Source organism: Ursus arctos, unplaced genomic scaffold (assembly GCF_023065955.2).
Source record: "Ursus arctos isolate Adak ecotype North America unplaced genomic scaffold, UrsArc2.0 scaffold_16, whole genome shotgun sequence".
In the NCBI taxonomy this organism is placed as follows: domain Eukaryota; kingdom Metazoa; phylum Chordata; class Mammalia; order Carnivora; family Ursidae; genus Ursus; species Ursus arctos.
Window position 1 is genome coordinate 60,181,048 of NW_026622830.1, and position 25,227 is coordinate 60,206,274.

The following is a 25,227-nucleotide window of genomic DNA, read 5'->3' on the forward strand; positions in this document are numbered from 1 at the left end:
CTTATTTCAAAAGGACCAGGAGGAGGGCCCAGAGTGGTCCATAGAGAATGGGTTTTGCGGGTGGGGAGGGACCGACCTAGTGCTCCATTCCCTGGCATTTTTGAAAAGCAGGCCCTGAAGGTGATGAGGAGGAGTCTGATGTTCTGGGAGGGGGAGGGGAAAGGGAACCCGTGGGGGGGAGGCTGCTAAGGGTCCTAGGCTGCTCCACGTGAGCCCCTGCGGTGGGCTAGGAGGCTGGAGCATTTTCAGTGGAGGGTCCCTGTGGACACCAGCGAGCAGGGACTCATCCCAACCCTCCCCCTCATGACACAGGGTGTCGTGCCTTTCCTTGGCACTTTTCTCACCGAGCTGGTGATGTTAGATACCGCCATGGAGGACTATCTGGAGGTGGGTGAGCCTGAGGATTGTGGGGGAGGGACCAGAATCCGGAGGTTTGGGAGCAGAACGCCCCTGTACTGAGCCCTGAGCTCTCAGGACTCGGCAAACCTCTCCTCATGACAGCCTCACGGCTACCCTGTGAGCCTGGGGGCTGTTGCCCATCTCAGGGATGAGCGAGGTGAGGCTGCAGTTAGGCCACGGCTCCCGGTGCCGAAGACTGGTGAAGCAGCAGAGCTTCCTGAAGGCAAAGCTGCATGAGGTCTGTCTGAGTGGACCTCAGCCTCCCCCGGTGAGTTTGCCCGTGGGGGGAGAATGAAGTCAGGACCCTCCACGTCAGCAAGCACCTCCGTAGCCGTAGCAGCCCCTTCCTGCCTGAGGCTTCGGCCTCCCCTACTGTCTTCCGAGAGGGTGGTGCTGCAGGGTCCCGACCTGTAGCCAGTCCATCTGCCCCATGTCCTCCTTTCTCTGGACCCCAGAGCCTGGCCTAGATCCCAGGCCCACTATCTGTGTATGCACGGCCCCCTCACGGGTCCTGGCCATGGTGCAGCATGAGAAGGGATGGGAATCAAGTGCTCCTAAGAACCAGGGGCCTCATTCTGATGGACTTTGTCTGCTTTCCAGGGGAATGAGATCAACCACCAGAAAAGAAATAAGGTGAGCATATGTGGCGCTTCCCGCAGGGAAGGGTAGGGAGTGGGCCTCAGAGATGTCCCTGGGAAGAACATTGCTTGGCTCCATCCCCTCCACCTCACATTTCTGGGATCCCTTGAGAAGAAAGCAGTGCAAGTCCCATCCCGTTAGGAGATGGGGACAGAGCATGGCATCCAGGAGGACTTCCCGGAGGAGGGGCTACTGATACTCACCTCTGAGAACAGGTGGAGACCGGATGAATCTGCAGGGAGGAGGATGGCAATGTGTGCCAGGACCTGGGATGGGTGCCCGGTCCCGATGCTCTACCCTCACCAGACCCTGCAGCTCCCCGCCCCCCCTCCCAGGCTCCCTATACATCCTGTGCTTCTCTCTCTGCTCAGGAATATCAAGTCATGACAGACATCATGCTGCTCCAGGTGGCTGCCGAGAATTACACCCTAGAGCCCGAGGATCCTTTTTGGGCCTGGTTCCAGGCTATGGAGCCGCTCAGCGAGGCTGAGAGGTGAGGCCCATCAGGAGCTGGGTCGGTGAGGTTCGGGGTGGACTCTTTCTGCTGGCCACTCCTGGGATCCTCCTTCCCTGGGCAGCCTCAGGCCTTGTTGCCGGGGCGCCAGACTCCAGCTGTGGGCAAACACTGGCAGGGACTCTTGAATGGAAGCTCCTGGGCAACTCACAGGTGTCCCTCTGTCCTTAGCTACACCCTGTCCTGCCAGCTGGAGCCCCGGTCCTAGCTGGTCAGCAGCACTCAAGAAGAAGAACTGGCCGCAGTCAACCTCAGGGCTGAGCAAGTGTCCAGTGGCCCTGCAGGGATTCCTCAGCAGCTGCATCCTTGCGCCCATTTACTCCACACCCCTTCCCCCCATCTATTTCCTTATGTAGGGGGCACCATTTAGTTGTTTTAAATAGTACCGTGATAGATTTGCATGTTAGGAGATTAAAGCCCTTGTTTTGTTTTAGAGCCCGGTGTGTGGTTTGGGTCTTTTACTTCCTACAGTAATGGAAAACTTGCACAGACTCTCATATTCGTTCCTGACCTAGGAAATCTTCCAGAGTCATCAGCTACTGTATGTGGGAGGAAGGAGAAGTGCCAGCCCTTCTCCCTAGCCACTGGAGGGCACCCCCAAATCCCCCTTACTCAGAGCACGCGTCCATTTCAGTCAATGAATTTGGGCAAACAGCAGAGACAGCCCCTCAGAACTCCTGAGATTTAGAGGTTGCAGGGACTTTCCCAGGAATAGCAACAACCACTGAAAGTGGGAGTCTTTAAGACTTGTACGCCCCAGAGCGCCTTCCTGCCCCAGGACTGGGGTTGCCTTTCTCCACTCTAAGGCCAGGAAGACTGTGTCCTGCTCCTTCCGTTGAGATGCTTTTTTGGTTTTGTGTTTGGTTTTGTATTGCCCCCGTATTTGGAACTTGTCATATTGTAGTTCAATCTCTGGAACTGCATCAGCACCTAGTGGGGAAAAACACGGAAGGAGATCAAATCCTGCGTGTGAAGGGGACAAAGCCAGAGGAAGATAATTTGCAGATGGACTCAGGGCATTCAGGACTTTCCAGCCTCAGTCTCCCCGTTGGCCGTTTACCAAGTTTGGAATCTTTCTGGGATTCTTGTCAATCATCTCTGGATTCCCTTTCCTGCTTGCTATGTGTGATGGGAAAAGATGGGAGGGGTACCTTAAAGGACACACCTGAGCCTGGTTCCATGAGTATCTATGCTGACCTAGGAGCCAGGATTTCCAGCCTTCGTGCATCTCCTTATGCGGTTCTTCTGAAGCAGCAGTTCCCTCCAGGCCCCAGGCTCTGCGTCCGATCCATGGTAGCCACTGTTCCCTGGCTGGCATCTGGTGGATCAGGGATGGGTTCTCTCTTGCCAGGATAATGGGTCATATCCTTTTTTTTTGAAGTTTTTTTTAATTTATTTGACAAAGAGCAATAGTAAGAGATTGAACACAAGCAAGGGGAGTGTGAGAGGGAGAAGCAGGCCTGCAGCGGAGGAGCCTGATGTGGGACTCGATCCCAGGACTCCGGGACCACACCCTGAGCTGAAGGCAGATGCTTAATGACTGAGCCACCCAGGCGCCCCTCATTTTCATTTTCTTAATGACTAATGATGTTACACATCTTTTCATGCATATAGTTGCCATTTTAAAACCTTTTTTGGGAAAGTGGCTGTTCAGGTCTTTTGCCCTTAAAAAAAAACCAACTTGGGTTTTCTTAATATTGAGTTAGAAGAATTGTTTATATATTCTAGATGCAAGTCTTCTTCAGATATATGTTTTGCAAATATCTTCTCCCATTTTATGCATCATGGAGGATTTTTGAGAATCAAGAAGTTACGGCCTGGGGGGTAGATAGTACTCCCAGGCTGGTGTGTTTCATTCTAGAGTCTCTGATACTTTCGTAGCTGCTTCTGCTGCCAGACCTTCCTCCAATTCTCTCTCACCACAGTGACATGGAAACATCATGTCACCTCCACCTAAAAACTGCAGGTCAGCTCTGGCCTCCACTGCCCACCCTCCACCTCACTGGAAGCGATGGTGCTCACCTCCATACTTTTCTTCCTTGTTTGGTAACACATAGGAGCAATTTTTTCCTTGTATATCAGATTATCACATTATATGCCTTAAAAACATGCACTTTTGTCAGTTATAGCTCAATTTAAAAAATCGAGCATCATGTAGCGTTACTATTGCTGCATAACAAATGACCCCAAATCTTATCGTCCAAATAACCACCCTTTGTTATTGCTCGGAAGTCTACAGTTCTGCTGATAGAAGGCAAGCTCAGCTGATCTCAGGCGGGCTCGCTTGCACACCTGCAGTCATATGGAATCTCAGTCTCTCTGTAAGTGGTTCAACAGAATCCAGCCCCCATATTACCATTAGCCTGCTGTTTCTGTCTCTGTGGTTCCAGTTCATCTAACCGCATTGCTGTACTAACACGGCTTCCAGCAGCCTCTGGAATCCCTCTCATGTGCTGCTGGGCCCAGAGACGGCTTGTAGACCTCTAGGATTGTTTTGATTTGGTTCTCTGAGAAGCAGACCCTGAGAAAAACACTTAAGTATAAGTAGCTCATTTCAGGAAGTTGAGAAGTGGAGAAGGAAAGGAAGGTAGAGGGGCAGCCAATACAGTGTCTGTGTTAATGAAGAGGCTACCACTGAGAAACTGGGGCACAGTCCCACTGGGGATGTGCTTCCAGATTGTCCCATCTAAGGGACAAAGAATGGAACCTTTGTTGAGGTTGAGAATCATCTGGTGAGAGTTAACGTGAGCCTCTTTCCTCCTTAATCAGGGTTTTGACTCTGAGGCTTCTCCCTCAAGGCTTTACTGCAAAGGAGTTGCTGGCCGTGGAGGCTGGGTCTAGTCTTGTCAGCTAGGTTCCCATTTAACTATTTTAAGTCCACTATAAGTAGGTGATATTTACCTGGTGGGTAATCACAAAATGCAAATGGACTCAAAGGATACCAGAAGGAAGTCTGACCTGTTTTCCTTCGTGGCATAATCAGCTAAAGCCCCTCCCACCCCCTTCAGGGACCAAGGGGGCTGGATTTCTGGATTTAAGGCTGCTGGTGTGCCAGTAGTGCATTGGCTGCACCTGTTAGCACTTTCCCGTGGGCAGCAGGATGGAATGCCCATCAGAAGCCAGCACTCCATCCTCTCGTGCATGCATCACCAAATAGAAATCTGCTTTTAATGAAGCAGCAGATATTTTTAGTGATTTATCAGGAAACGTTTTGTTACACGGGATGATGGAATACCGCAGAACATTCACGTAATCCCTGCGGCCTCATGATTTGAAAGTCTATGAAGGAATTTAAGCAGTTGGATGTAAGCAAGCTTAACAGTAGGAAGAGCACAAAATGGCCTAATTTATCAGAAGATATTGTGTTAAAACTTGCACAAGGTGGCTTCTGAGCTTGCTGTGCTCAAAAAATGAACAAGGGTTGTGACAAGTCCCTGCTTCAGATCCACTGATTCTCTCCCAGGCTCAGACTAAATGTTTCTAGGCCTGTGTATTTTTCTGCCTTTCAGATTTTCACCCTCTCACAAGACTGTGTTGGACCACCATTTTGGCTCTTGTCCCCTCCCCTGCCTATCACCAGCCACGCTTTCAATCTGTTGTAGAGATGGATACCACTATGAGTATCTTCTTGCTTTCCAGGCTGAATTAGCCCCACCAGTATCAACGTTCACACCCGGGTTAATTGATTAACACATTCATTTGTTTCAGGAAGTAGTGTTGAAAGTATCTGTGTGACCAACATTAGGGCGCTCAGCAAACACAAAGCCCCAATATTTACTTACACTCTCTTGATGTCAAACATTCCAGTTTGAAGGTGGGGGGGGAACAATGTTCCAGTTTAAAGGCCATGAGGCCGGAGGGATTCTCTCTAAGTCAGGAAAGGGAAGGCCTCTTTGTTCTATTCTGGCCTTCAGTTGATTGCATGTGGCCCACCCACATGGGAGAGGGCAATCTGCTTCACTGTCTGCCAATTTAAATGTTAATCTCATTCAGAGACACCCTCCACAGACACAGCCAGAGCAATGTTTGACCAAAATATCAGGGCGCCCCATAACCTAATCAGGTTGACACATCAAATTAACCATCATATTATTCTTCGTTTCTTTCAGCAGCTCCAATTATGGATGTGCCTTAGTTTATTAAATCAGTCTCTGTTCATGGACAGTTGATTATTTTTAATCTTTTGTTATTGTGAGTAACTCTGCGATGAACAGCCTTGGGCACACATATTCATTTGTTTGCCACTGCATCGATGGTTCAGCTTCCCAGAGGTGGGATTTCTGGGTAAAAGGGAAAATGCATATGTAATTGCCCCTTCCTGGAGACTGTACCACTTTGCGTTCTACCAACAATGCCTGAAAGCCCTTGTTCCATGGGGAAACAGGGATCCATGTTTGGTCAAGGAGAACACCATCACTCTTGGCTATGGAGATTGCTTTAGGACCAAGCTGGCCAATGGGAGTGATCAATGGGAGTTTTTTGTGAAAGCATCAGGACACAGAAGCTGTCTCTCCCTGGGGATGGCTCAGCTAGGTGTTGTAAACCTCCAGTGTCTAGGGGCGACCACATAGAGAAAGCCTGGTCAAGAATGATACAAAGAAGTAGTGCCTACAGACACAGAAAGGACAGTAAGATGGAATCCTGATGGAATAATAGAGCCCCTGGATCCAGCTGGACCTGAATCAGAGGCTATTCCTACACTTATTCAGTTATGAGACCAAAACTTCAGTTTTTAAAAGCCAAATACAATTTCACCTATATGTGGAATCTAACAAGTAAAACAAACAAGCAAAAGTGCAGAAACAGAACCATAAATAGAAACCAGTGGCTGCCAGAGGGGAGGGGGTTGGGGGATGGGCAAAACGAGTGAAGGAGAGTATAGGCTTCCAGTTATGGGATGAACAAGTCACAGGGATTAAAAGTACAGCATAGGGAATATAGTCAATGGTATTGTGATAGCATCGTATGGTGACAGATGGTAGCTACACTTGTGAGCATAGCATAATGTATAGACTCGTCCAATCACTATGTTATACACCTGAAACTAACATAAAGTGTATATCAACTCTACTTCCATTTTCAAAAAGTTGAAATGAATCCATTTTCCTAAAACCAAGAGAGTCCTAACAAATGCAGCATGCTGCACAAAACAGGATTTCTGCTTTCACAGTAATTTACAATTGAAATGAAGGCATAAAAATTGAGCTACCCTATGATCCAGCCATTGCACTACTGGTTATCTACCCCAAAGATACAGACGTAGTGAGGAGAAGGGCCATATGGACCCCAATGTTCATAGCAGCATTGTCCATGATAGCTAAATCGTGGAAGGAGCCGAGATGTCCTTCAACAGATGACTGCATTAAGAAGAGGTGGTCCATATATACAATGGAATATTACTCAGCTATCAGAAAGAACGATTTCTCAACATTTGCTGCAACATGGACGGCACTGGAGGAGATAATGCTAAGTGAAATAAGTCAAGCAGAGAAAGACAATTGTCACATGGTATCACTCATCTATGGAACATAAGAACTAGGAAGATCGGTAGGAGAAGAAAGGGATAAAGAAAGGGGGGTAATCAGAAGGGGGAATGAAGCATAAGAGACTATGGACTCTGAGAAACAAACTGAGGGCTACAGAGGGGAGGGGGGTGGGGGAATGGGATAGACTGGTGATGGGTAGTAAGAAGGGCACGTATTGCATGGTGCACTGGGTGTTATGCGCAACTAATGAATCATCGAACTTTGCATCAAAAACCAGGGATGTACTGTATGGTGACTAACATAATAAAAAATATTATTATAAAAAAATGAAATGAAGGCACGAAAAACAATGAGAACAACGCAAGACAGAGTATTATCAGGTGCTATACTTTCTGTTATAGACTGAGCGCCATTAGTCCTTCCGAAGTCAGAGGAAGGGCAGGCAGTGGGCCGTGAGGTGATAGGATTTGGGTGGGTGGGACTTCGAAGAGCTCCATAATCCTGTGCCTGCAATTTGAAATCTGATATGGTCTGAGAACCAAAGTTTTTGTAGTGTTGGGGCAAACTTGTGTTCAAGGTGGAGGTGAAGAAATTTTAAACTGTCAGCTTAGGGGCTATGGCCTCAGACCCTGCCAGGGGTGATAGATATGTCACTTTTGGTAGATGTACAGTTTTACACTTCCAACGTCTGAACTATTTAAATTCTGAAACACTTTTGGCCCTACAGAGTGCCTAAAAGACTGCTTCTGTGCTTCACGTCTCAGGGAAGTGAGGGGATGTGTTTTCTGAGGCCTCGATGTTGGGGTGGGTGACCCCAAGGGAACCCCAGAGGCATGACTTGACAGGCACCCATCCCATGGGCAGCAGGAAAAAGCTAGGATGCCTTAAGCACTTGAGATGTGTAAACTCTCCGTGTCTCCAGTTTATAAGTCTCTACTACCATCCCAGTGGGGCTGCTGCGTAAAACTAGTCAGACTGTGACCTGCACGAAGTTGCTTTATCAAGGGAGGGGGTGGGATAGCATCCAAGCTGGGCCCCCCTTCACTGGCCACGTGGGCGCTCTGGCGCCGGCCACCCACTCAGCACTGTTGGGTGATGTGATGGTGGTGGCGACAGTGAGGCAGAGGGAGCATTATTAGGCCTTGTGCTTACTATTGACCAGTTAGTGTCCTCTCCCTGACCACTGCCCATTGGCACATGGGCCTGAGCTATCCCTGGCCTTCCTCTCTGCAGTCTTGGAATGGCCTAACAGGCTGCCCCCCAAGCCATGGGCTCCTCTAGGACAAGGACCATTGTCCTCCTCATGTCTGTATTTCCCAAGTGCCTGACATGCTTAGCACAGAAAGGGGTGAGTGAACTACGTCCGTTGAATGGTGACTGTCCATTGCTAGGGTGACCGGAAGGTCAGAGACTCCCTTAACCACAGCTCCCTTTTGTACATTTCCCCACAGAGACTCCCAAGGAAGGGGCTGCACCCACACGGCCGTGGGTGATCCACAGCCTCTTCTCACCGAGGGCATCCACGCCTCAGCCTGGGTCAGCTCTGTGATCTGTGGGCTGTTCAGACCTTAGGGGTCAAGAGGTGTCTGACTCCTTTGTCAGCTGCAGGGACAGGAATGAAATCCAGCAGGATCTCCCAGGAGCTACACAATCTGTGGTTTCTTCAGTGGGTGTGATGAGAAGCATCCAGGACGCCATCAGACTGGCTCAGGGGCAGGGACATGGTCTCTGCGGGCCCTGACCTGGAGCCTCCCACCATTGAGAGCAGCTCCTCTCGTTTAGGAGCAGAGTTTGGGGGATCCCAGAGTCTTCCCTTAGGAAGAGTCCAGGCTAGGTACCTTAGCCCCTTATCCTAAACCCAAGTTGCTGTGCCTGAGTGGTGAGCTGGCCCACTGAGCTGGAGTTTCTCTTCTGTGCAGTGTTTTGTCCTGATTCTCTGTTCCTCTCCTCTCAGCCATGCGGGTCTTCTTGGCTTTTTGCTGTGGGGTCACTTCCTGAGGTGAGATAGGGACTGTAGACCAGGATGTGCCTTAGGCTGGCCCACTTTCCTTCTTCTTCTTCTGGAGCCCAGTAGCTGGTGGGTGGGTCAGAACCCTGTGAGAGGGCCTGGGTCGTGAGGTTTGATGAAATGGGTGGAAATACTTCTGTGATGAGAAGATTGAGGAGAAATGAGCCCTGTGGAAAGTGAATGTGGCGGGCAGGAAAGAATGGGGATTTAGACAGGGCCCTGAGAGGACCTCCCCATGCAGGGCTCTGGCTACTGGCCCTCCCTGAGACCCACTGCTGCATTTGGCAAGGGGGCAAGGGTGGCCATCTGGGCAGGACTGGCAGGGCAGGTGTGGGAGCAGCAGGAGCCACACCCTGAACCAGGCAGGCAGGGCCTCGCCATCTGGCCATAGGAAGAACTCCTTCACGGTGCTGGGCCCTGTCTGGCCTCCAGGCCACACTTTGGGCAGAGGGGTGAGAGAACGGAGCCTTCCTTTCTTTGCTCCCTTTTCTCAGATCTTCAACAGGAAACACCTGATCTAATTAGGAAAGAGGGACGGGGAAGGGGCCCTAATTGGATGAAGCTTTGAGCTGCCTGTGACCATCTGCACAGTGTGTCCTTTGCCTCTATCCTGCCAAGATGTGTGTGCGCGCATGTGTGTGTGTGTGTGTGTGTGTGTGTGTGTGTGTGTGTGTGTGTGTGTGTGTGTGTGTGTGACAGAGAGGCAGAGAAAGAGATGATGTGAACAATAAGACAGGCACCCTGGATGCACTGAAACTAGGGCTCTTGTTCTTAGCTCATGGAGAGGCTTCTGGGGTTCATGAAGCTCCAGAAATTGTGTGCAAATATTTGGGTGCATGAGCATTTTTCTGGGAAAAGACTCAGAGCTCCCAGATTCTCACAGGGGTTCACAGGGCCCAAAATATCAAGAATTTTAAAAAATAGATACACCTCATACATGGCGTCCACGTGGACTTGGATCCTCCAGGCCCAAATTTGGAAACAAGTGAAAGACAGGTAGAAAGAGGAAAGGGAAGGAAACGTTGAGGGTGTCTGAAGTCAAACCAGACATCTCTGCCTCAGGGTCAGGAGGGCGAGTAGGGGCTGCTGCTGCAGGATCGTGCCAGGATTTCTATAGCATTAAGTGACACTGGCCTGGGTGCTCAAAGGGACCCACCACCTAGAAGACCTGGTCCTTGCCTTTTTTGAGTTTGTTGTTCTTGCTTTTTCTTCTTATAACTTCCACTGAGTCTGGAGTTCTGATCTGTTTATTTTGCACATGTCCTCCGAGGGAGGCAGAGGGAGGAAAAGAGAAGGGTCCCGGACCTTTGCGGACTGGTTAGATCTCTTAACCCTTTGGGGCCTGGGCTGGCCATCTTTGCTGCCATTGGTGCTTTGCTGGGGTTGGGGGGCTACTGCTGAGGCCTGCGCTACCAGGGGATTTTATGGCAGGCCCGTCCACTCCTCCCACTGCTGCCTCCTCATGCTGTGGCACTCTTTCGGGAAGGCATTTGCAGCTTGTTGGCTTGGTCAGTGACTCAGTGACACCTCAGTCAGCCCTGGAACTCCACCTGTTGGAAGCTGGGAACGGCTAGGGCGCTGGGGAACATGGGTGGGAGCAGCTGGCTGGGGCCTGGGGCTTGGAAGGGTAGCTGTTGCCCCCTCCAGCTTGCCCTCCCCGCAGAACCAGCGGGACGCTAGTCATGCGAGAGCAGAGGGGGAGCCCAGTCCCTGCATGCAGTGAGCCTGCGTTTCCTCCAGAGTCTGGGGCGCAGCCCCGGGGCTTCACAGCACCTCAAGGTACCTCACTCTTTTGGAGTTTGCTTTGTGGCTGTCACTGTGAGCTCCTGGAGGACCCAGAAATTTGGTCTTTTCATCTTTAATGATATAATGGCAGACAATTACCTAATACCTACCGTGTGCCTGGTACCATTTTGAAGCAGCCGATATGTTTTAGCCCAGTAGCTTCTGACAACCCTATGAGGAAGATTCTGTTATTATCCCCAGGTGATATAGGGAGACTGAAGCACAGGAGTGTTGGATCACATGGTTTCACAGCTAGCCAGTAGGAGAGCTGAGGTTCACAGCCAGGTAGCCTGATGGCAGACTGGCTGCCGACACCATGCCATGGGACCGTGGCACCTTCGGGGAGCCCTGCAGACAGGAGATGGGAAGTGTTCACCGAGCACGGGAAGGAGACTCAGAGAAGGAATGAAGAGTGCATCCCGTGCTGAGTTCACCATTTCCTGAACCTGAAGGCCAGCACTAGCCACCCAGGCCTGAGGTGGCCCCAGACACACCTTAAAAGGGTTGTTGACGTCCATTGTGTGTCTGTGATGTTCAAATGTCTTACAAGCATGACATTTCTTCGTACTTAGAAAAAGATGATAACAAATTTGTTTCATGTGAAGGAGTTTCCATGGCAGATAAAATTGGGAAGGGCGTTGCAGGAAGTGGGAACAGAGGGTGCAAAAAGCTTGATCTTGGGGAAGGTAAATAGTATACCATTTCCAAAACTGACAGACTTTCAGCAGAGAAAGGATTTCACGGTTAAATACTTTGGAGAAATGCCGAGTTAAACAAAATTAGACAGCTCTCTTTGCTACACGATTGCTCAGAGCCTTTAACATGCTGAAGTGTATTTTAAATCTACGAGTAGAGGAGAGAAGATGCTACATTTCCCAAGTTGTCTGGAAAATCTGCAGCAAGGCACTGAGAGTCAGGAGACCTGGGTCGCAGTCTTGTCTCTACTGATGCCGTCTGTGTACCCTGTCGAGCACCTAAACTCTGGGCTTTAGTGTCTGAATAGAAGAGATCAGCAGCAGGGCTAACATCTATCGAGCACTGACTCCATTCTAGCCTCCAAACTAAGGACTTTTACACTCACTGTCCTCTTCCCAATCCTATGAGATATTCTACAGGAGAAAAACCAGAGGCTTCCAGATGTCAACTGAAGACATGGAGGAAAGGGGGAGGGGTAGACTTTGGGGACCTTGCAGAGCCCAAATCCTGTGGCATGTGCCCCCTCCTAGCTCCCCTTGGACTGGCAAGCCCCATGGGTGGGGTCAGGAACTCCTAGCAGGGTCCAGCTGCAGAGCGGAAGGTCACGCCAGATGGTGGGCCTGCCAGCTATCTCAGGAGAGGCTGAGGCAGGAAGGAGAGCCAAGCAGGACAGCGGCTCTGGGAGGGGCACTGCCCAATTGGAACAGGCACAAGAGCCTGGTCTGGAGCCTGCTAGACGGCAGGAGGGAGGGGATCTGGTTGGCAGGAGGTGTGGGGACAAGGGGACCTCTGAGCAGCAGCTACTTGCCTACTAGTTTGGAAGTATTTCAGCCTTTCAGTAGCATTCTGTCTACCAGAGGGTTTGCCTAAATATTAGCTCTGGTTTTAGGGGCCTTTCCTGCCAGTTCTTCCTTTTTGCTCTTGAACCAGAGGCTTTGCTCCCCATTCAAATGTTGGTTCTCCTGACAGCCTGCTCCCACAGCAGCTCCTGGTCTGTCAGAGTGGTCAGAGTGGGGGCGAATGGGGATCTGAGAGTCTGTGTCACTCCAGAAGATAGAGTCTGAGGAGAGGGAGACCTTTGGAGCATCGAGTAAATGTGCACTGAGCGCCTACCCTGTGCCAGGCCCTGTGACGGATGTGGTATACCACAGTGAGTACAGCGGTCAGGTAAAGGTCCCATCAACAAAATAAGTCAGGGTAGAGCAAAGGTGTCAGAAGCCTGCAGAAGCAGCTTTCCCCCACAGAGCAGTTTCACCTCCTCACGTGACCTGGAAACCACTGGGAAGGCAGCCCTGGCCTCTGACAGGGATCCTATGTGCCCAGGGTGGGTGCCCTTCTTGCCAACCTTCCAGCAGGTGTTTCTGCTTCTGCTCCGGACTCCCGGCCCCGTGGGTGGCTCCTCTGGGTGACCCGCCTAGGGCGGGGGGCTAGGGTTTCCTGGAGCAGGGTGTGGAGTCAGGGATGGAACAGAGGAGCCATTGAGCTGCCCACAGAGCTGCTGCCTGGTTGCCTACAGGCACCGTGGGCTAGCCCCAGGGAGGCCCGTGCTGGGCCTGGGAGGGGTCACAGCTCAAGTCCAGCCCAGGACTCCAGTGGGAAGGGCACTGGCTTGGTCAGGGAAGGGCTGGGGGAGGGGGGGCTCTGTAGAGTTGGGGGGACTGGGGCTTGGGCCAGGCACTTCTCACTGAGCAGCTTCCCGGGACTCAGTGCCCCCCATCCCTGTGACCCCTCCCAGGCCCAGCACAGGCGGCGGGGGGCTCAAAAAACATGCAGGAGGGGCTCCTGGGTGGCATAGCGGTTAAGCGTCTGCCTTCGGCTCAGGGCGTGATCCCGGCGTTATGGGATCGAGCCCCACGTCAGGCTCCTCCGCTATGAGCCTGCTTCTTCCTCTCCCACTCCCCCTGCTTGTGTTCCCTCTCTCGCTGGCTGTCTCTATCTCTATCGAATAAATAAATAAAATCTTTAAAAAAAAAAACATGCAGGAGGAGTCTCTGTGGTGGGCAGGCAATCAGTCCCCATAGCCTCCCTGCTCAATTGGCTCCCACAATCCTGATCTGGCCCAGACCCAAAGCCTCCACCAAGGATGGAGAAGAGGCAGGAGTGACCCCTCCTCATGCCACAGGCCCTGGAGCCACCTCCTGTCAATGCCTGTCAACTCAGTGTGCGGTGCTTCCCCCGAGGTGCTGGCAGCCCTGGGTGGGCTGGGCTCTGTCTCCACCTCAGCCTCCCCCCTTCGAGAAGCCTGTGCCCAGCTTGGAGAAAAGCTCTATTGTCCTCAGCTGCACCCCGCCCTGAGCACCTTGAGCTCTTCCTCAGGGCGTGTGGCTTAGAGTTCGCTCTGCCTTGACTGGAGCAGGGACGGAGGGTTGGTCATGAACCACTTGTGAGGGAGAAAGGGGCAGTGTGGGATGTGGAGGGTCAAGGCTACGCCTTTCCTGTTCTTGTCCTCCAGGAACCAGGGGATTTCAGCAGAGCCCAAACCCTGGCTTTCTTCAGGGCTGTCCTAAGGTGGTCTCTCTCCCAGAACGGCCAAGATCCCCACTGGGGGCAGGTTGGCAGCATAATATTGCACAAAGGACACAAGTTCCAATTGGGTTCCTCCACTTCCGTGGAACGGTCTTGGGCACGTTGTTCCCTACCTGCCCTGAGCCTCCGTTTCCTTAAAATGAATATAATAATACACATATGACATGCTGATGAATGTTCTCAGGATAAACCAGCAGAACTGTGCCATAAAGTGAGTAGTTGGCTTTTCTTTTCTCGCTGGTCCGCAAATTTTTCTTTGTTCAGCATCTGGGATTGAACTTGTGGGCATGGACCGAGTTAATCTCTGAGCTGCCTGCTATTCCCTACTTGTTCTTTGAATTCCTCCAACACCTTTGTAACTGGCTCTCTGAATTAATTCCTTCTGTTGAACCATCTGGTGTTAAACACCTCTATTGCCCTGCCTAGACCCGGACTGAGGCAGGCCTTAATGCTCGGAGCTTCATCCTGGCCATTTAACCTACGGGATGGCCCAGAGGCACAAAAGTGACAGAAAAGGTAGATCTGCCACTCTGCTGGCAGCCTAGTAGGGGACTCTGCAGAGGAAGACCCAGAGCTTGTCCCCATCCAAGCTCAGAGCCTGCCCTTGGATACCTCGGGCTCTGGGTCTAAGACATTCTCTCCAGGACTCACTCCCATGGACAAAGCACCTGGGGAGAAGCAGAGCTGTCTCTCAGATGTCTGAAGCCTGCTCTCCTCACTGTCTTCCCACAGTTGGCAATCCTCGAAGACTACGCGGACCCATTTGATGTTCAGGAGACTGGCGAAGGCCCAGCAGGAGCTTCAGGAGCCCCAGAGAAGGTCCCTGAAAATGATGGCTACATGGAGCCCTATGAGGCCCAAAAGATGATGGCTGGTGCGTGATGGAGTCAGGCTAGGGGATTGCTCTCTGAAGCCTGGGTATTTGCACAACAGGCTCTGGGACCCACAAGACTAAGAGTGGTTCCATGATCCCTTTACTGGGTCCTTGGAGACCATGGGTCCACCGTGGACCCCCTTGGGTCCTTGGCCACTGCCTTCAAGAGAGTCGTCTTGGAGAAGGAGCGATGGCCTGTGGTGCCTGAGATGTGAGGTGGTAGAGAAGGCCACCAAAGATCAGGCAGATAGAGTGAGGACAGTCAGGAAGGGCAGGACAGTGGTTGGACCGGGAGTCATGGAACCCAAAAAGAGAATCACTAACTTTAGGGAAGGTGGTGAACTTGAGATGATGTGATGTCAGAGTGAAACATCTTTATGGCAATTGGAACCACATGGCTTGAGAAGGGCAAGCCTGTCAAGGAGCGGGGGCAGACAGCAACGAATAAGACCTGGTCTTGGGGAGCAGAGCAGAGGTCAAGAGAGGATCCAGGGAAAGAGTGAATGGGGGTGATCCGAGAGGAGGACAGGGGTGAGTCAGTCCAAGGCAGGATGAAAGGAAGGTTTGCTCAGGGGTAGTTTTAGTGTTGGGCATACTGAGGAGCCAAGATGAGAGGGGCCACAGGGGCAGTGAAGGGCCTCAAAGGCTGGAACGAGGCATTTGGACTTGCTCCAGAAGAGGAGGGAAACTAATATGAATTCTCAAACAAGACAGAAACAGGATAAATATGGCATTTTAAGGGGATTATTGAGGCTGCGGTGTACAGAACAGACCAGAAGAACTGGGCATCAGAAAGATGAGTTAGCAGTTGTGGAAATTGCTGAGGCTTTAAGGGAGCAATAATTAACATGGCTTTCTTCCCCTCCTGAGCTTGGAGATCATTGAGAAGTCAAATCAAGGTAACAGACTGATGAAGACAAGAATGTCAGTTTTATTACTGATAAAATAGATTGGAGAACATGACTTAGCTATGTCTCCCACAATGGGCTGCTTAATACTTCACAGAGTTAAACTTGCCCACTCGGGCTTGGGCCATGAGGCACAGCTGTAAGCCCTCTCACGGGGGCCAGGAGAAGAAAGAGCCAGAAGGCAGAGCTGAGAAAGAGAGCGAGCATCTACGGGTGATCAGATAAGCTGCTCTCCCTCCTTGGGAGAGGGGTGGGGGCCAGAGAGCGGTCAGGAGTGTTCTTCCACGGAGCTCGTGGAAACGTGAGCTGGGAGAGTGGAGGTTCACCCTAGTAGTAATCTAGACGTGGAGTGACGAGGGTAAGAGTCATCGGGTACTGGTGGTGAACAGGTGGAATTTAGACGCTGAACGGGGGCCAGGACCGACGAGAGCAGTGTAGTGGACGGAGAAGGAGAAAGTGGGAGGGAGACTGCCCTATTTAGATCAGAGGGGTGTGTACCCCTTGGAGGCCCATGAATGCCCTGGAACTGTATATGGAAATTTGCACATTTTTCTGGGGAGTAGCCCCATAGCTTTTATTTGATTTTCACTGGGATCAACGATCCCAAAAAGGGAATCACAGAACTGACTAGAAGAACTTCTGGGGAAAGTGGCAAGTTTGAAACATTAAAGTGAAAGATCTTGATGGTAACCGGAAGTGTATAGGGTGCCATGAGACTGGGCAAGGATGTGGGCGAATTAAGACCTGGTTCTGGGGAACAGAGACCGAGAGGGGCCAGGGGAAGAGTCCAAGGGTGATGGGAGAGGACAACCACGAAAATGACTTGTCAGAGGGGACAGTTTCAAGGAGGGAGTGATCAGGAGTATCTGGGCAACGAAGAAGGATTTTCGGATTGTCAAGTGATACTGCTTGGGATGCAAAGGAAGAACTGGAGCTGTGTAGCCAAAAGGAGGTGGATTAGGAGAGGACCCTGCCTCCGTTTCCAAAACGTGTAAGCCTCATTTCCTAAGCCCTTGCTGGCCACCTAAGGATCTCTTTCTGTCTTTCACTCTGGTGCTTCTCTGCCCCGGCCTCCATTGGATCCCATGCTTTTGGAACCCCAGAGGTGTTTTAAGGGCAAGGGACCCCAGATGTCCGGCCATTGGGTCCCCAAAGCCAGTGGCATCTCTTCTGAAGGAGGCTTGGTGTGTTGCTGAGGGCGCTGCCAGAGGAGCTGAGGAGGGCAGCCAGGGATGCTCTCATACCTCCCCGCCACCTTGCCCTGGCAGAGATCCGGAGCTCCAAGGAGACGGCAGCTCAGCCCCTGCCTCTATATGACACGCCCTATGAGCCAGAGGAGGAGGGGACCACCCCAGAGGGTGAGGGGGCCCCCTAGCCCCGGGAGTCCCGGCTGCCAGAGGATGGCGAGAGGCCCCCTGAGGAGTATGACCAGCCCTGGGAGTGGAAGAAGGAACAGATTTCCAAAGCCTTTACAGGTAAGCCCCTGGCTGGGGAGGGTGGGCCTGCTGGGGCCTCTAAACAGCTCTCCAGGCCCAGGGGAAGGGAAGGAGTGGACCCCAGGGGTTGGGGGAGGCCCAGCAGCTGGGCTCCAGGGAAGCACGGTTGAGCGCATCACAGAGATTGGTGAATTGGGCAGTGTGGGCGCGGCACTGTGTGCAGGGTCAGGGAATGGGCACAGGAGGATGAAGGGTCTCCCTGCATCACCACCTCTCAGAGGCCAAGAGGCTTAGGCCACTTCCGTCTTTTGGGAGACAGGGCCTATTTTAAAATAAAGAAATTCCAAACAAAATGATAAAACTTGTGACATATGTTAAATACTTACATTTAACAAAAGAAGGCATTGAACACCCCAGACAAGGAAAACGGCTGTGTGTATAACCTTTCGAGAACCCAGCCCTGAATCACAGAGCTGTGTCTCCCAGTAGCAGACTGTGCCAGACCAGGGACGCCTGTGCCCCGGGGGGGGAATTCGGAGGAGCAGGAACTGGTGGGGAGAGGGAGGCTGTGAGAAATGCCCTTTGTTGAATGAGGGTTAGGTTTCTCCTGTACCAAGCACCCCAGCGCCTATCCCAGGCCTGGAGTCCCACCTGGGAAGGTGTGTGTTGGTGGTCTGAGTGGGTGCTGCTGCAGCCTGGAGAGCCTGGAGAGTGCTTTAGCTCCTGGGTTCTTGATTCGGTGAGAACATAAAGGATGTAAATACCATTCGACTTCACCCCCACTCCCAGGGCCCCCCACCCCTCCTTGGGCACGGGGCTCATCCTGGAGCCGGACTCAGCTCTCTGCCCTGTCCTCCCCTCCCTGGCAGCCAGACTAGGAAACCACAGGCTTCTGATTTGTTTCCGGTAAAGCATGCACCATTAAGTGGGACCGTTATCTCCAGAAGTCTCCTTGGAGAATCAATACTGTTTGGATTGCTTAATGGGGAAATCTATGCTCGTCATTAGGAAACCTCGTTAGCAGCCCTGCAGCCGCCAGTGGCATCCCTCTCTTAATTGTCAGGGCTCGGGATTGAGGGCGTGGGGGGTAAATTTCAATAAAACATCTGCCCCCACATCGGAGTATTCATGACAGCCTGGAGCTGGGCTGTCCGTCTCACTGCCCATGGCTTCCCAGGCCGTGGGGAAAAGGAGGAAGGGCGGCAAGTCTGAGGGTGCCAGGAGGCTGTGGGAACCTGGGTGTGGTGCTGGGAGGCGAGGGCAGCTCGTTGTCCCTCGTTTCCTCCTTTCCTGGTCCTTTTGGGCCCTGGAGGCTTATGAGGGTTCAAGTGAAGGGGACCCACACGGCTGGCAGGGCAAGACTCTGCCTCCGGCTATTTGCTACCTGTGCCTCCCCCCTTCGACTACGCAGCCTGGTGTGGTCACTGTGGCTCCATCCAACCCTCCGAGAGTCCTGCTCCCCCCTCAGAACCCGTCCCTGCCTCTGCTCTGACCCTCCTCCTTTCTAGGCTATTCTGTGTCCTGGCTCTGGGTTTTGATGTCTCAACCTCTGCCTCTCTCTGTCTCTCTCTCTGTCCCTGTTTGTGTCTCTTCTCCCTCCTGCTACTGGCTCCAGTTGACATTAAGGTCATCAAAGACCTACCTTGGCCTCTGCCGGTGGGACAGCTGGACAGAAGCTGCTCCCTGCCTGACAGGGACAGGGACATCTCCGGTCCAGCCTCACCCCTCCCTGAGCCCAGCCTGGAGGACGGCAGCGGTGGGTCCTGTGGGAGCTTCTGGCCAGGGTGACATGTCCTCTCACGCCTCAGGCCCTGTGGGCTTGGGTTGGCAGAGCTGAAGTGGGGTAGGGTTTGGAGAACCTGGAGGAAGAAAGAAGGGACAAAATACACATTCCTCCTTCCTCCCAAAGGTGTGGGGAAGGTGTCTTCTAAAGGAGTCTCTTTCTAAATATCTTGCCCACCATGCCACAGAAATCCACTATTTTACATTCACTTCTTTGTGAGTATTTTGCCTGACCCAATCCTTTGGCAATGCAAGTAACTCTTGAGGTGGGGGTGATGCTAGCATAGGAAGTGTCTGACCCCTTCGGGCAAGGGACGGGTCTGGTCCTTGCATCTGGTGACTGAGAGACAGGAAGGTCCTGAAAGTGCTACAAGGAGAGAAAAAGCCCAAATGAGGAGAAAGGAAGCACCGAACACTTCATCTCTGTCAGTTTGGTACAGAACGGGCAGCCAAGTGCTTGTGAATGCCTGTTTGTACATTTGTGCCTGAGTGTGAGGGCTACTTTGTAAATGCAGGATGAAGGAGGGTCTCCATCGCCTGTCCGTGGGTGCCTGTGCTCATGTGACCCACTGGCTTCCTCCCTCGTGCTGGCTCAGTGGTGGGCCTGCCCTGGTCTGGGAGGGCAGAGCCGCCTCAGCTGGGTGTCTCCGGTGGGGGCGGGGAGCCTGTGGGCAGCAGCCCTGGGGGCGGGGGAGGGGCGGGCCGGCGGCGGCTTGGGGCAGGATGAACCTGTCAGGATGGCACCAAGGGGAATCGGATAATTGTTCTCAAATGCATAAGTCACTTCGACAGAATGGCTTGGCAGGGTGATATGGAGAACGGTCATGAACTCTGAGGAGGCGAAAGAAATGATATTATCGGCGCTGAAGCCTCCCGGAGGGGGAATGGAACAGGGGAAGGCAGGCAGCTGCTCCAGAGGGAGAAGTTAAGTGGTTTCTCATGTTGCTTCTCTCCCCTCTCCTCCCACAGCGTAGGGACTGGTAGGCGCGGTGTGGCCTAGGAGGGCTGCGCCCCACCCCCACAGCCAGTCAAGCCCAGGAGCATGTCCCACCCTTCCAGAACATTCCTTTGACCCCTTTTGGCAGAAAATGGTGGAGCCCTGGTTATTCTATAGGGCTCTATCTCTAGGGTCCTCAGAGTCTATGACTGGTATATTCCCCACAGCCCAGTTTGAAGGATCTGAGAAGAGCTGCCTGTCACCTGGCTGGGAGGAGAAGGGGCGGCTACCTCCCCGACTCTCTGCAGGGAACCCCAAGTCAGCCAAGCCCCTAAACGTGGAGCCCAGCAGCCCCCTTGGGGAGTGGACAGACCCAACATTGCCTCTGGAAAACCAGGTGTGAGTGTCTGTGTCCAGCTGGGGACTCTCTCCCCTCCCTTCCCCTCCTGCCACTGGCTTGCCTGCAGGGGACACCCAGAATGGGTGGGCCAGGACGGCGAGGGACCCAGCAGAGATGCCCCCTTCCTCTCTCTTGTCCTCAGCTGGTACCACGGGGCCATCAGTGGAACAGATGCCGAGAACGTGCTCCGGACGTGCAAAGAGGCCAGCTACCTGGTGTGCGACAGCGAGACCAGCAAGAACGATTTCTCCCTGTCCCTCAAGTGAGTCGGGGTGGGCCTGCGGTAGGCAGGATGAGCTTGTGAGGATGGCACCAAGGAGGATCCATGGGAAGACAACCAGCAGGACAGGAGAAGACTCCAACCTTCCCCCCATGCCCAGCCAAGCTGGGGAGAAGTCCATCCCCAGGAACTTTTGCTGACTCTGGGCCCTAGGGACCTGGAGCAGTCTGAGGCTCCTCCCCTGACCTCAAGGAGCTCAGAGTCCGTTAGAGGAAACAGTCAAGCTACAGTGTCCAGCTCCAAAGTTTATGTCACTTACCAGCTGTGTGCCCTGGGGCCCCCTGAACCTCTCTGGGCCTCAGTTTTCTTACTTATAAAGTAGGGGAATAATAATATCTACCTTATAGGGAAGGATCCAATGAAATAATATATGGGAGGCACTTAACATGGTGCTAAGTGCTAAATAAATTATCACCTTCATCTTTACTAATGGCAGTCCAGATGTTCTTGAAGCACCGGCAAGGAGATAGGAACTTTGCCTGAGGGGCTCTGCAGGGGGAGGCGGAGGCTGGATCCTGGGAGGAGGGTGGAGCAGTGGACACAAAGCTATCGTTCACTCTGAAGAAGTGGGCAGGAGGACCGGGCGCTAGTGGCTGATAACTGAGTTTTAAAGGATCCAGGAAGATGGGGGAGGCAGGGCGCTCCCTTCCCATCAGCCTTCCTCCTAGGGAGTAGATAGACACAGAGAGGTACTGGCCTCCTACCAGAATGGCCAGCCCTCCCCTCGGTATCCAGGAGTCCTGCCCGATAGAGCCTGCCCCCCACATGGCAGCCTGTCAGATGGTGGGTTCATTCGCATCGCCCCCATCACTCCTGGGACATCTGTACCACCTCCTACCACATTTCTCAGGGGCATTAGAATACAGGTATACCCCCACTTCAAACAAATGCAATATACAGCAATGTGGGACTATTAAACAGACATTTGAGGATAATTATTGAACTTCAACTAAAAGATAATGGGAAAATGCCAGTCTAGAGTCAAACAACCTGAATTTTATTCTTGGGTTTCATAAAACTAGCTTTGTGACCCCAGGCAAATCATGGAACCTCTCTGGGCCTTGGTTTCTCCCTTTGCAAAATGCATTGATGGGTACCTCTTAGGTTTCTTGCAGCTCTCATACTCTGCAATTGTCATAAAATCAAAGGAGCATTTAGGAAAAGTTCATCTGTCAAAAATCTGATATAACCCTAGGAATGTGTGTTGCTTTAACAGTTAAGAGTCACAGAGCACCTACTGTGTGCTGAGCCGTGTATACACCGTCTCCAAACCAACTGCCGACCTGGAAGATGAATCTCTTTCTTATAGACAGAAAGAAATACAAAGAGGTATGTGACTTGCTCAAGGCCACCAGGTAACAAAGTGCCAAAAGCAGGATTTGGACCCAGTTCAGTTCAGTCGGACTACAAGAACCGCACTATTCCATTGCATCGCTCCACCAGTCCTCAAGTCTGGAACAGTCCAAGGCTGAGACGGCAAGGGTCTGGCTCTGTGAAAGGAGCAGGGCGGGGCTCAGCCTTATCCTGGGGAGTAAAAGGGGAGGCAGGCCTGGGTGCTGCTTCGGCCCAGGCTGATCCAGCCCCACCAGCAGCTGTCCACCAGAGCCTCGCTTGCATATAAATGGCTTCTCTGAAATACAATTAAGGTTTCTCTGCTCTCTGTAATGGAAGGGCTTTCACTGGTGATTAAACAGCTTCCTCCAGAAGCCATGTCAGCTCTGGCCCTACCGCCCAGCTAGTCCCACCCAGACTCCTGAGGGTTGGGCAATGACTCTGCTTGGGACTTTATCCCAGGAGGTCAGTTATCCAGATGGAGGCTTGTTGCCACTTTATTGCCCTTTTTGGCCAGATCTGTCCCTCAAGGAGAAGATATAATGTAGTTTTGGGGAGAGGTGATTATCCCAAGTGGATTGTGGTTAGGGGGTTTTCTCCAAACTGTGAGAGGGAGAGGGAAAGCAAGGCCCAAGCTGCTGCCCACAGCTTTGGGCCTGGGCCATGGCATAGGGCAGACAGGGGAGGGGGACTACTCACTGCCTCCCCTCTCTACCACCCCCAGGGACTGCACATTTTCCTCAGGCCCTTAGCTCCCTTCCCCAGGGCCTGCGTGGTCACTGTCAGCCTCAGCCATTATCTCGGGCCTACAGAAGAAGGATGCCCCCCCATCCCCCCACCCCCGCCCATACACACATACACCCAGCCTGGGGCCCCCAGCAGGCTTTAGGGCACAGTATCCTGGGGCAGGGAGAAGGAATTGGAAGCATGGGTGATAAAGGACTGTTTTTTTCCTGTCATCCCTTTCCTCTCTTCAGTCATCCACTCTCCATCTTCACTTGTGGGCCCAGTGAAATGGGTCCCGTCAGAAGCCTCTTTGTACGCAGGCAGGGGAGGGAAATGAGGTTTGTCAGCCTCACCTCATATGAGGGCCCCCCTCACCGGTCCTACCTCCCATACTAGTTTCTGAGCCCTGCACTTGTCCCCAGGTAGGCTCTGGCCCCGAGAGACAAGTATTCAGGCTTCAGGGCTCCCCCAAACACTGCTTCCTCCTTGCTGTGGACCAGGCCTGGTAGCTTGGGCAGACACTGTTCTTGCTCGGGCCCCACCCCCATGCTTTCTCTCTAAGACAGGGTGCCCGGACAGCTGGGAGCCGGCCAGAGCTCTGAGCAGCAGGGTCCTTGTCTTGAGGGCAGGGCCAGGCACTGATGTGGATTTCCTGGATCGTGTCAGGGAGCTGGGAGAGGCAGTGGAGCCTTTCTCTCTGAGGGAGGGAATGGAGTTACAGCCTCACCGGTGATGGCATCCCAGGCTGCAGGGACAGAGGAGCTGGGGGCTTGGCCCAAGGCCCAGTTAGCAGGAGGGTAAAGGGATATCCCCAGGACAAGGCGGTTGAGCCTCCCCGGATTTGGGGTGGGCTTCCAGAGCAGCTAGCTCACCCCCTCCCCTGGTTTCTGCAAGAGAGAGCCTCAACCAAGATTCGCTCGGTTGTCACATCTGTCCACACACGGTCCTGCCAAGGATGTTTGTGTCTCCACATGTGTCACTAGGAGCCCCCACCGGTGTCATCCCCCACAGCTCAGAGATGGAGAGGGTAGACCAGCTTTGGCCACACAGGTTGGAGGGCACCGGTGCTCGGGTCCCAGGGTCTGGGGCAGGGAGGGTGGTCGCTCCAGTTTCCACCTGCACACGCCCTGTACACTCACTACACACACATTCTTGGCACACCCAGGGCCCTCACCACAAAGCCAACGCCTAGGGTTACCTACTCACAAAATCCCCTCTGCCTCCTCTCTGTTTTCTGGACTGACCTCCACCTTCCCTAGTCACCTCCCCACACAGCTGGCTCAGAACAGCCACATTTGCTGCGGGCGTGGGGGAGGGCAGGGGGACTGGAGAGGGCCCCTACTCACCAGGGTCTCCTCTCCTCTTCCCAGGAGCAGTCAGGGCTTCATGCACATGAAGCTGTCCCGGACCAAGGAACACAAGTACGTGCTGGGCCAGAACAGCCCACCCTTCAGCAGCGTCCCTGAAATCGTGCACCACTACACCAGCCGCAAGCTGCCCATTAAGGGGGCCGAGCACATGTCCCTGCTCTATCCTGTGGCCATTCGGACTCTGTAGATGTGAGGCCCGGGCACTGTGACAAAGCTGGACCCAGGCCTGCGCCCATCCCCTGGCTGAGGGCGCTGGCCCTTCCCAGGGACATGTTCTGTCAAGTCTTTCTTCCCCTCTCCCAGAGATCGAGTGGGACCTGCAGATTCCTTAATTTATTCTAAACAGGAAGGCCTTCTGGGGCCTCGGAGTAAAAGGTTGTCTGGAGCGAGGACAGAGGAATCCCTGGGGAGAGAGGATAGCCCCTGGATGAAGGGGGCTTCAGAGCCGCTGGTCTCTGGAGGAGTTTAAGATCCGCAGCTCCCCGCCGCTTCCGCCCCCAGGGCACAGGCGGGGATCCCTTCCCCACGGCAGCCTTCCCCCTGGGTCAGTGCGGGGCGCCCTGGCCATCTCTCCGCCTCCACCCCTAAACCACCGGCGGGCTCTGTTCAGAGTCTGGTGCGGGGATTGGGGAAGGCAGACACCCCCCCCCCCCAGGACGGAGATGGCCTCGGGGGTGGAGAGAGGAGGGGAAGGGCTCGGGCCGGAGGGAACTTGCGCAGTCCCCGGGCTGCCCCAGCTCCCGGCCAGATGCAAGAAATAAACCCAGTCCTGCCAGGCCCAGCCGCGTCCGCGCCCCCAGCGCCGCCCCCCCCCCCGGGCTGCCGGGGGAGGGAGCGGCGAAGCGAGCGCAGATTCTGTTCATAAATCAGCTCTGGAGCGACCCAAGCCGGCTGTGAAAAGCACTTTCGAAGCATCGAGTTGCTTCCCTTGACGAGATGTCAAAACATCCCCCGCCGCTCCCGCCGGGCTGGGGGCACCCGGAGCCGACCGGCCGCGCGGCGCCCCCTCCCCGCCGCGCCGACGACGGCCGCTCCCCCGAGCGCGTCCAATTTCCTGCCAACAGCCGTGCGTCTGGGAGGAGGGGAGCCGCCGAGAGACGAAGAGGCAGCGCGCCAGGCGAGGGGGCGG

General features: G+C 53.4%; 1 pseudogene; it reads left to right on the forward strand.

The window, feature by feature from the left end:
* The first annotated feature begins 980 nt into the window (after positions 1-980).
* On the forward strand, positions 981-24,876 carry LOC125282089 (SH2 domain-containing adapter protein F-like; annotated as a pseudogene).
* The last annotated feature ends 351 nt before the right edge of the window (positions 24,877-25,227 follow it).